General features: G+C 38.2%; 1 protein-coding gene across 2 annotated transcripts in view; it reads right to left on the bottom strand.

Moving 5' to 3' along the window:
- ZNF770 (zinc finger protein 770) overlaps positions 1-10,029 on the bottom strand; it is an 18,605-nt gene extending 8,576 nt beyond the window's left edge. Inside the window, exons 1-2 of one of the 2 annotated variants that reach the window (XM_017741787.1) lie at positions 9,938-10,029; positions 8,625-8,908 (exon numbers count right to left, since the gene is read on the bottom strand). The gene's annotated coding sequence lies outside the window, so the exon portion shown is untranslated. Of the gene's footprint in view, positions 1-28; positions 143-8,624; positions 8,909-9,937 lie in introns of those variants that run through there. The other variant, XM_017741789.1, reaches the window with a different exon arrangement.
- Positions 10,030-10,038: the final 9 nt, after the last annotated feature.

Genomic DNA, 10,038 nt, shown 5'->3' with positions numbered 1-10,038 from the left:
GAGGGACCTGGAGAAGCAGCTACCGCACCTCCACCTTCCTCATCTCTCCCGGGATTGCTGCCGCCTAAACTCTTCCCCCCGGATGGCACCGGGACAACGGGAAACCCGGTCCGGAGCTTTCCGTTCCCCCGCGCAATCCGGCCCCGCCCGCCGCCGCTGCTGGGCCGGAGCCGGAGCCGGAGCCGGGGCCGGGGCCGGGACGAGAGGCGGGGAACGTGACCCTGGCTGCATTTATGCCCAGGCAGAAAATGCCCCCGGCTCTGCTGATGAATTTTTAGTTGTTGTAGCACATTGTTCCCTACAAATAAGACGCATTTTCTACTTCAGCACCCTAAAAGCAAATAACCAAATCCCGGTGTTTGCCGGGTCGCAACTAAAGCACGATGGCAAGGTTATACTCCTGTTGTGTGTTAAGCGCACCGTAAAGCCAAACCTACTGGCCTAAAAGGCTAGGAAATGGTAGCTGGAAGGGAATGGGAAAAGAGACGCTCGGCCGGGAATTCTGAAAACACCTTCAATAACACGCGCACACAAAAGAGCCCGGTTTGCCTCCTCTGCAGCAGAGAGGGATCGAACAAGCGCAGGAGCTCGTGCGCCGGAGGACGGACAGGTGCCCTGCAGCAGTCACATCTCCCTTGGCGGCCGCAGCTTGGCTGAGGTTACCTCAGGGGAATGGCAAGCAAAGGACTGAAGACATACAGAAAAAGATAGAAACCATTTACAGCATCTACAGTTGGGTCCTGCATTCAGTTCAGGGGTCCCTGGCACAAGACAAGCAAGGACCTGCTTGAGCAAGTCCAGAAGAGGGCACAAAAACCATCAAGGAGCAGGAGTACCTCTCCCATGAAGACACACAGAGAGTTGGGGTTGTTCAGTCTGGAGAAGAGAAGGCTCTGGGGAGACCTTACTGCAGCCTTCCTGTGCTTGAAGGAGGCTTGTGGGACTTTCCAAGGTCCGTAGTGACAGGACAAGGAGCAAGAGTTTTAAACTGAAAGAGAGTAGATTTAGATTGGACATAAGGAATAAATATTGCACAAATACGAGTGGTAGCACTGGAACAAGTTGCCCAGAAGCTGTGGATGCCCCATCCCTGGAAGTGTTTAAGGCCAGGTTGAATGGACTTTAAGCAATCTGGTCTAGTGAAAGATGTCCCTATCTACAGCAAGGGGTTTGATAATCTGGGTTTGGTCCCTGCCAAACCAAATCACTCCATGATTCTGTGATTCTGCTTCATAAAAGAACATGCAAATGGCACAGCAAAGTGTAAGAGATTCATTGTAAATGCCTGTTAATAAAACACAAGGACATGGATGAGGCTGGTTACGTTGTCCCCATTGGGACAGAGAATTTCTAGTCACTAGACTTTTGACTTAGCCACCTGCATATACAGCTCAATATGGACTCTATTAGTCAAATCTTAAACTCTTTATCGAAAGCACATAAAGACAGATTGCAGATTTTTTTCTATTTTTTAAAAATTTATTATTTTAAGGTATCTGCCATATCCCAGGAATTACAGAGGACCAGTCTTGTATGCTTTCCTCTTTCCTTTAAAAAAAAAGGACAACTCACCAAACCCCACCTTTTTAAATATCGGATAATTGATTTGACCATCTTTGTGAGTGAAATTGCAACACTGAAGACAAAATAAGTAATTCCCTGACATAAAGTTTATAAGAGGATTATTTTTTCATATAGACGCATTTTCCTAAGAGTTTTGCTTATTTTCTTTTGTTCATGCAGACTGAAATTAAACAAATAATTATTTGCACGTGCAGCAATCATTTCTTAGAAAACCATGACTGCCAGCTCACTCATCTTTTTTCAGTTGTCCTTTTACTGAGACTCCATGTCTGTACAAAAGATAAAGCTAGGATCTGACTCTTAGCAGGAGGAACAGAAGAGGGCAGAACCAACAAAAAAATCAAATATGTAAATTAGTAAAGTTTTAAAAAGGCTGTGGTAACTAATTCTTTCTGCTCTGGGTGTTAAGCCCTCTCTCCCAGTCCTACTGGGAATTCAAGTAGAAATCATCTATTCTGAGGAAACTCCAAACAACTGCTGTATATATAAAAAAGTAATTGTTTAGTCATGAATGTTGTATACATCAATGAAAGAGAAGTTGGCAGCATTTACTAGCCTAAGGATAATTTTGTAGGCCCTGGTGTCTCTGAAGAACTGTCCTTGAGATACCTAGAAATGTCCTTTTCTGATACCTAGAAAAAAATGTCTGTAGAACAATCACTACTTCTTAGCTTAGCAATGTTAGAAATCAAATCATTCTCATCGCCAGTGATATAAATAACATCTGACCTAGTTTACAACACACAAGCCAAATTTTAACACTACAGAACAAAATTTATTTCCATTTAAGCTGAAATGCTCGAGCAAACAGCTTAGCTAGTGTTAATTGTTGCTTCAGTAGCATATAGTCAAGTATTAACCTCCTGAAAGGGAGCCAAGTCTTGTGGTTAAAATGGGGATTGGGACAGCCTAGAGCTGAAAGCTTGGTAACACTATATGACCACAGGGAAGTCACTTAGGCTTATAGATGTCAATCCCCTAGCTATAAAAAGTGCATAGTAATTGCCACATGCATCTCATAAAGCTATTCAGAAATATTATTCATCATTTAATAACTGCAGATCATCTAAATATATATATATTTCTTTCTAAAGCATCTGTTTAATTTTAAAGTCTATCCAGCCTTAGCAGCCTGCTCATGAAACCTCTGGACTGGTCTGAAGCAAGTACACAAGCAGCTGAGTTCTGCATGTGCCTGGTAGCAAACTAGTGTAGCAGGCCCACAGCTGGTGTAGATTGTTGTAGCTCTCTTGATTTTAATGAAGCTGTCGCAATAAATACCAGCTGAGAATCTTTTTGTGTAGTTCTGGAAGTTAACAGAAAGTATAATTTTTGGATTATATATTCAATCCTAGCTCAGTTGTAACAATACAGGTGAATTCATTCACTATGTTTTTGTAGAAAACACTGCAAACACATGGAGTCAATTATATGTTTTTACGACGCCAAAGGAATAATAGGCAGGCTTTGTAGGAAATCATGTTGCAACATTGCAGCAACAATGCAAGACCTCCTAGGAGTGGAAAGTGGATTTATTTTAAATCGAAACTGATTTCAGCCGTTCACTTATGCCTTCTTTCCACATCTCACTTGTGGATATGTCTTTTTGTAACCTGAGCATGCTTATTTTCCCACTTCAGCAAGTCATTGGGATTTACTCGCTGCCCTTTCCCTCATCTTGTGTGCTTCAAAGCTGTAGGTAGATACGTGCAGGGATCTTGATGACCTGTTAATTGAGGTGCTATGGACACACACCATTCTTGTAACTATTCTCCAGCTGGTTTTTCTTTCTGATGCTTCCACACCCAGATGTTATTCATTCCCCATGCACACTAATATTAACATTTTGTAGCACTTTTCTACATGCTAAGAATATGCAGAATATTAAGAATGTGCGTGCTTTGGTGCACATATTATCCTTGTTTTACTTATCTAGATGAGGTTACATTTAACAGATAATAAACCAGGAGCATACTGAAACAAGCTGCATGATTATTATCTAACTTGGCACTTGAGAGGTTATACAGAATTAGCTCTAGCAATAGCTATAGTGTTACATGCAAGATCCTTTTTAAAAAAATTTTTTTCAAAGAAAATGAAATGTAAAAATTAACAATGAAAGAACTCCTAAACTTTCCTTAAATAAAAATTGTGCAATAGAATAGTTTCACTGGCTAGTGCTGAATTTCAAGATCCTGAAATGCTGAGTTGTTCCTTCATTTGTAAAAGAAAATTTTACACAAGAACATAAGTTATGTAATCCTTTTACCTTATTATTCTAAATGCATATCGCTCCACTTCTTGTAGAAGGCACACTATCTGGAGTAGGTATTAGCATCTCAGTCTGAATTTTAACAGAAAATGAGTGATTAGTCTTTTTGTGGGCATATGCTGTATTCCATATTGATATGGAAAGCCAGACCTCATTCAAATAAATTTCTATTCCCATTAGTTTTTAGGAAGTATAAGATTTTCCCTTAAAATATTGTGAAGATGCCTCTGCAAGCTGACAGTTGGCAATTCAATTACATGAGTTGCAGGGACAGTCTGTGAGTTAACTGCAACACATTATCATTAATCTGCTCTTGTCTGCTTTTGTAAGGTGTTCCTTACTTTAAACACAAGCTGTATATGCAATGTGTTACAGCGATTCCCCTGGTGTTATTTTTATTGTGTTATAGGCTAAATAGACACATAACACAGTATATAACTTGCTAATGTGTCAATTAATGCCACCTCAGGGCTGCAGTAAATTGCAAAGGCTTTTAAAACTGTGAATATGCATTTCATGTTAGTCTTAGGTCTCTTCCTTTTTCTCTTGTCCTATTTTCTGCCTTTTTTTTTTTTTCCCTAAATAGCCCATCTTCAAGCCCTCTGGTGCATAACAATGAATTGCCTTGAGGGAAGATAGTTGTTTAATGAATCTCAGAAATATCTATTCTACATGTGCAAGTATCATATTTTATTTGATTAAGCACTGTGTGGCAAGAGCTCCATAAATTCTCTCTGTATGCTCAAAACAGAAAACAACTTTAAATGAAATTTTTGAGGAAAGTAAACTTTATTCAGCCAGACATAAAACACAGGGAAAAGAAAGAGAAATTTCAAAAGAATATGATGAAATTTTAAAGGCAACACATTTAATTCTATGACATGTAAGAATAATTATATTTCAGTACCTTTAAGATACAGTTGTACCTAAATGCAATCACTTTCATTAACTTTTTGGCTTTGTCTAGCAATATATTATGCTTTATTTAGCAGTATATTTCAAAATAATTTTCTTATCTGATATAATGTACTTGAAACTTATACACAAACCAGTGTGTGTAGATGTTCATTTGTTGAGTGAAAAACCCACAAATTGCTGGCTCACAGCTCTTAATCTCTAGAATCCCTAAAGAATCCCTGCTTTGAAATTAGTTGCAGGCTCTATCAATTATATCTGTTTAAATGGACAAACCTAATTGCTACAGAAGAGCAATTGATTTTTAAATTACCACTGATTGCACAGTGGGTATCTCAGTGGGAAGACAGGTACATTCAGGCTCTCAAATGGAATCAATGTATTAATTAATCTACAGATTGACATACTCCATAGAAAGTTCCCCGTCTCTTACCTCCTTCCTGTAGATTCATTTGTTTCAATTTAAAAGAAATTTCTGATGATATAGAAGTGAAGAATTAAAATGCAATATAAAATCGTACATGCTGTGTCTAATATGTGAGTTTTAATTTTCTGACTTTGCACATCTAGTGCCATTTGCTAGTTTAGGTGGCATCTGAGTGATAAAGTATTCCTTACAACACTGAAACATTAAATTGTGCAATATAATTCCAAGGTATACATATGCATGCCGGAGCTAAAAATGACTTTTCATAAAATGGAAATTAATTCCTTTTGTGGAACTAGTAAAATGAACATAAACAAAAACAGATCTGGAGAAAACAAAACATGTTCTCAGTACTGTGCCCACTGCTGGGCTCCTCAGTACAAGGGAGAGCTGGACATACTGGAATGTGTCCAGCAAAAAGCCACTAAGATGATTAAGTAGCATCTGCTCTGTGAGGAGAAGCTCAAAGAGCTGTGATTGTTTAGCCTCAGAAAGAGAAGACTTCGCAGGGAATTTATCAATGTGTTTAAATACATGATGGGAGGGAGGGAGAGAGGGAAAGAAGAAGCTGGAGCTGGACTCCTCTCATTGGTTGCCAGTGCAAGGGCAGGAGGCAAGGGGCACAGACTGAAACTCAGGAAATTTCACCTAAACATGAGGAAAAAATCCCCAACTTTTTTGCTTTTGACAATGGTAAAACACTGGAAGAGGTTGCCCAGAGATGTTGTGAGGTTTCCATCATTGGAGATGGGATTAGGGACAAAATTAAATGTAGTTGGAGCTGATGGAAGTTTGAAAGATAAAAGGACCTACCATTTAAACTGGCTTATAGATCTGTGGGACCACAGCTTTAATTAAGGAGAAATAAATGAGCTAGGAACACAATAGTCAAAATTACTGCTGGACAGATCAGTTTCTGTGTCACTCCCTGGGAAAAAAGTGTCAATAAGAATATTCAGAACCAGTTATCCTCAGATGTGGTAGACAATACTGAATAATTACTGAATCAAATAGAGCTGATTCTATTTTAGAACTGATTTACATTTGATTTTTAAAGTGGTATGTGCACTAAAGAATAGCTGGTCATAAAAACAACCTTTTAAGTGATCACATACAGATAACATTTTGATTAGCTGGTGGATTAATAGAAGTTGGTCTTCAGGTTTATTGATTTCAAAAGAAAGGGTGAATTTCAAGAAATTAGAAGAATTAATTAAACCAAATAGTGGTCAGCAAGGAAAGCTAAACATCAGTGATGCAAAGTATAGTGGTGAAATAATATTTACTGAAAATCAAACATTATAAGTCTTAAAAATATATATAACAAAAAGGTTCTTCATCCACATAAATTTAAGAGAACATTAAATGACATCCCTGTTCACTGAAGATAAAGGAGCAATGGAGGATAAACTATGCATGGTTCAAAATACCTTTGAATATTTTGCCTCAATTTTCAATATGGATCACTAGGTAGGTGAAAGGAGAAGAAAACTGAGAAGTAGCAGCAAAACTTGTAAGGCTTGAAGTGAGACAGTTAGGAAATCTGTATGTTTATTTTTCCAGAAATATAACAGCAGTAGAACATGAAACACTTGACCACCCGTGGCAGCAGGAAATTGGATTTGATGAGCTATGAAATCCTTTCTATTCTTAAACTCCAATGTCCCTTGTATTGACTTGCCCAAAAACTCCTGCCTGTCAATACAATTAATTTTATCTACACTGCAGAGAATCTTGACAAATCAAATTGTCAAATTATCAAATTACCTGATAACTCAAGAAATATGTTGAAATTTAATAGATGTGCTTAATGTCAACTAAAGTCATATTGCAGGGAGGATAAAATTATTAGCTTGGAGAAAAATACACTTTTGGCTTCCAAGGCTAGATATTTACTTCCATAAGATCTATAGGATCGGATATTAAGGTAAAAGATATCTTCTCTCTCACAGTGCTTCACCCTTCTGACTTCAGCTTTAAATTACCTTAACATGAGTAACAAAAAGAAGACTATAGAAAATTGGTAAATTTTGCACAGCTGCCAAGCCCTCTACTTATTAAAATATATTATGGGTACTCATGTCAGCCTACACATTTACTTTTGTATCCTTGACTACTCCAGAACTGTCATGAGGGTGTAACACCTTTAAATGCCAGCCCACATCTGTCTACTGCCCTTTGCATTTGAGAGACAGGATATGCTGACTTTTCAGGGTCCCATCCCTTACTTCCACAGATCCATCTTTTACCATATGTTATGGCCATTGTCAGCTATTTGTAGATCAAGTACTGTTGAGGTCCCTTACATGAAACAATATATCTTGTATGTCTGGTCAATCCTAAGAGCTCCATGTGATCCTCTTAAAATCTGGAAGTAGTTGTGTTTCCATTTATGACAATCTGAATTCCATCTGTTCACCATCCCTGTCTATCCCTGCCCTAGTGGGTATGTTGGGGCTTTTCTAGGACAAAATCCAAACTAATTTGTTTGCTTGACATCAGTCATCCGATACCACTGCACAGACTGATAGCATAAGCAAGCTGCCAGGCTTAGGCATGAAGTTCGAGGACCTGTCCTCACCTAATGCACATGCTTGAATTAGCCAGAAGATGCTTTCTTGCTAGTTGTACTGACTGTGCTGCCCAGAGTTAGCCTTTGAAAGATTTCCACAGCCAAAAAGTGTGGATAAATGATACCATTGCCTTCAAAACTCACTCTGATACTCATCTGCCCAGCAGTGTGATCACTAGTCTACAGTTACTCTGAAAATCCTGATGCAGTCTTTAGTTTCCAGCTTCGGCTTTGACCCTTAGTCAGAAAGCAAATAATGTTATGAACAACTTCCTGGGCTTCGTGGTCTGAGTTTGGTAACTTTCCATTCAAACTCCTGTTTCAGTAAGTCAAAAGCTGAAGGTGCTTCACTTTGTAGGGTCTGTCTCTGATCCAGAAAAAGCATGGCACAAATTTGCCATCCTATAATAAATTCTGAGTTTACATGGAACATTTTTTTCTACACATTTTCCACACATCTTTTGTATAGTAACAACTTAATAACTTCAAAAAGTTAAAGACTTCATACCCTGTAGAAGTTCCACTAATGAATAGATAAAGTAAACAATCCCAGCACCTAAAAGTCCCCTGGCAGAAATCAGTACGATATATAGAAATATTAGAAACCAAAACACCAGTCCAAGGAGAAGGTTTCATTTCTGTTACTGAATGCCGACAACTGGAGCGAAAGGAAAATGGTTCGATGTATCCCATTACTTGCCTTAGCACATTTTGGGAACCCAATGACCACAAACCAACATAACCTCTTATGTTTTACCCAGGTTTATGAGTTAGAGAACAAGATGATCACTCAGTAGTTGCAAACATCTTAATTTCAAGATGAATGATTGATTAACTAAGAATGCCGTAATTACCTGCTCATCAGCAATAGTCGAAGTTGGCCAATTCACAATGGCTTTACTGCTCTTCACAGTCGTGCACCATCCTATGTTTTTGTCTGAGTGGACCATAAGATTCCTCTCAGTTCCACTCAGTATTTGCCAAGCCATGTCTTCATTCATATCTTCAGAATCTTTGTTTTAATGTCACAGCACAACTTCAGATATTTGTTCAGGAGTCTATCTGTATTAATCACTGCAGGGAATAACAGATCTCCACTGTCTTCTCCAGGCCACCTGCCAGTACCTTGAAAATGGCACTGTTTAGGAGAAAGAAAAACAATGAAAGAGAAATGATAGAATGAAACAAGAGAAGTTATAGAATCTATTTGGTTTCACTCCTGGTCTGAAATGTTATCATTTTCTGATAGGGTTCCAACAGTGCATGACATCATAAATCCAGAAATACATGTGGTAACAGCAGAGCATCGTGATGTATGACCATGGTGTTCAGCACTGTTTTTAAAAAGCTGTAGTGCAGGATAATCACAGAAATGCAAAGGAAAGATGTTTAGGTGCATATGTATGCGCACAGCAGGGTGAGAGCTGGTGTTGCAAAACATTTAACCCTCAGAAAAAACCTGGCAGATTTCAAAGGTATATGTAACCCTGGAAGAGCCTGAAACTAAAACGCTTAGGACACTGTTTTGATGCACTCAAGAAAAGTAAAGGACACATTTCTAAACTCTCTCACAGAATGAAATGTTGTTCTCTCCAGTCTGGGTATTACAACTTCTCATTATCTTCACTTCTTGTACTGAGAGGAGAAAGATGTACAAGAAAATGTATACCGCAACACAACTTGCTGGGTTACTTCAGCATCAATCAGCAGCATTTATAAAAAAAGGCAACACTGAAAACTGTGTAATGTATTTTATTCTTAAAACTTACAAAATACATATGACAAACAGCATCAATTGATCCTGATTTATTTTGCTTGTATGCTGTCATCATCTATTTTCCTGTTGAACAGCCAGCTTGTGACAATACACTTAATTGATGAGATAAAATAGTTTTTAAATTTGATTATACTCTTTGCACTTGAAGTGCTAAGGTTGTTTTAGCACTTCCATTATGAGCTCCTGTTTTGGCAGGATTTATGTTGCCACCATAAAAATGTGTTTCTGACTTAGTCTGGCTACCTAAGATTGCTGTCTAAGGAATAATTAGATTTGCATAATTAAAAAAATATTTTTATGTGCACTTCCATACATTGGAATATAGTTAATAAAGATTTTTAGTATCATGATCAAAGGCTGACTAGTGCTCCTTTCTTTACAGCCACATACCTTTTTTTTCCTCTGCATCTCCTTCTATATTTGGCTGATAGAACTTTTCAGGTAGCATTATCTCCAGCAGGGTTCCACTTACGTACTGAAAAGAAAAAATA

Source organism: Corvus brachyrhynchos, unplaced genomic scaffold (assembly GCF_000691975.1).
Source record: "Corvus brachyrhynchos isolate BGI_N302 unplaced genomic scaffold, ASM69197v1 scaffold115, whole genome shotgun sequence".
In the NCBI taxonomy this organism is placed as follows: domain Eukaryota; kingdom Metazoa; phylum Chordata; class Aves; order Passeriformes; family Corvidae; genus Corvus; species Corvus brachyrhynchos.
Note: the sequence above shows the minus strand (reverse complement) of the source record. Positions and strands in the feature narration are given on the sequence as shown.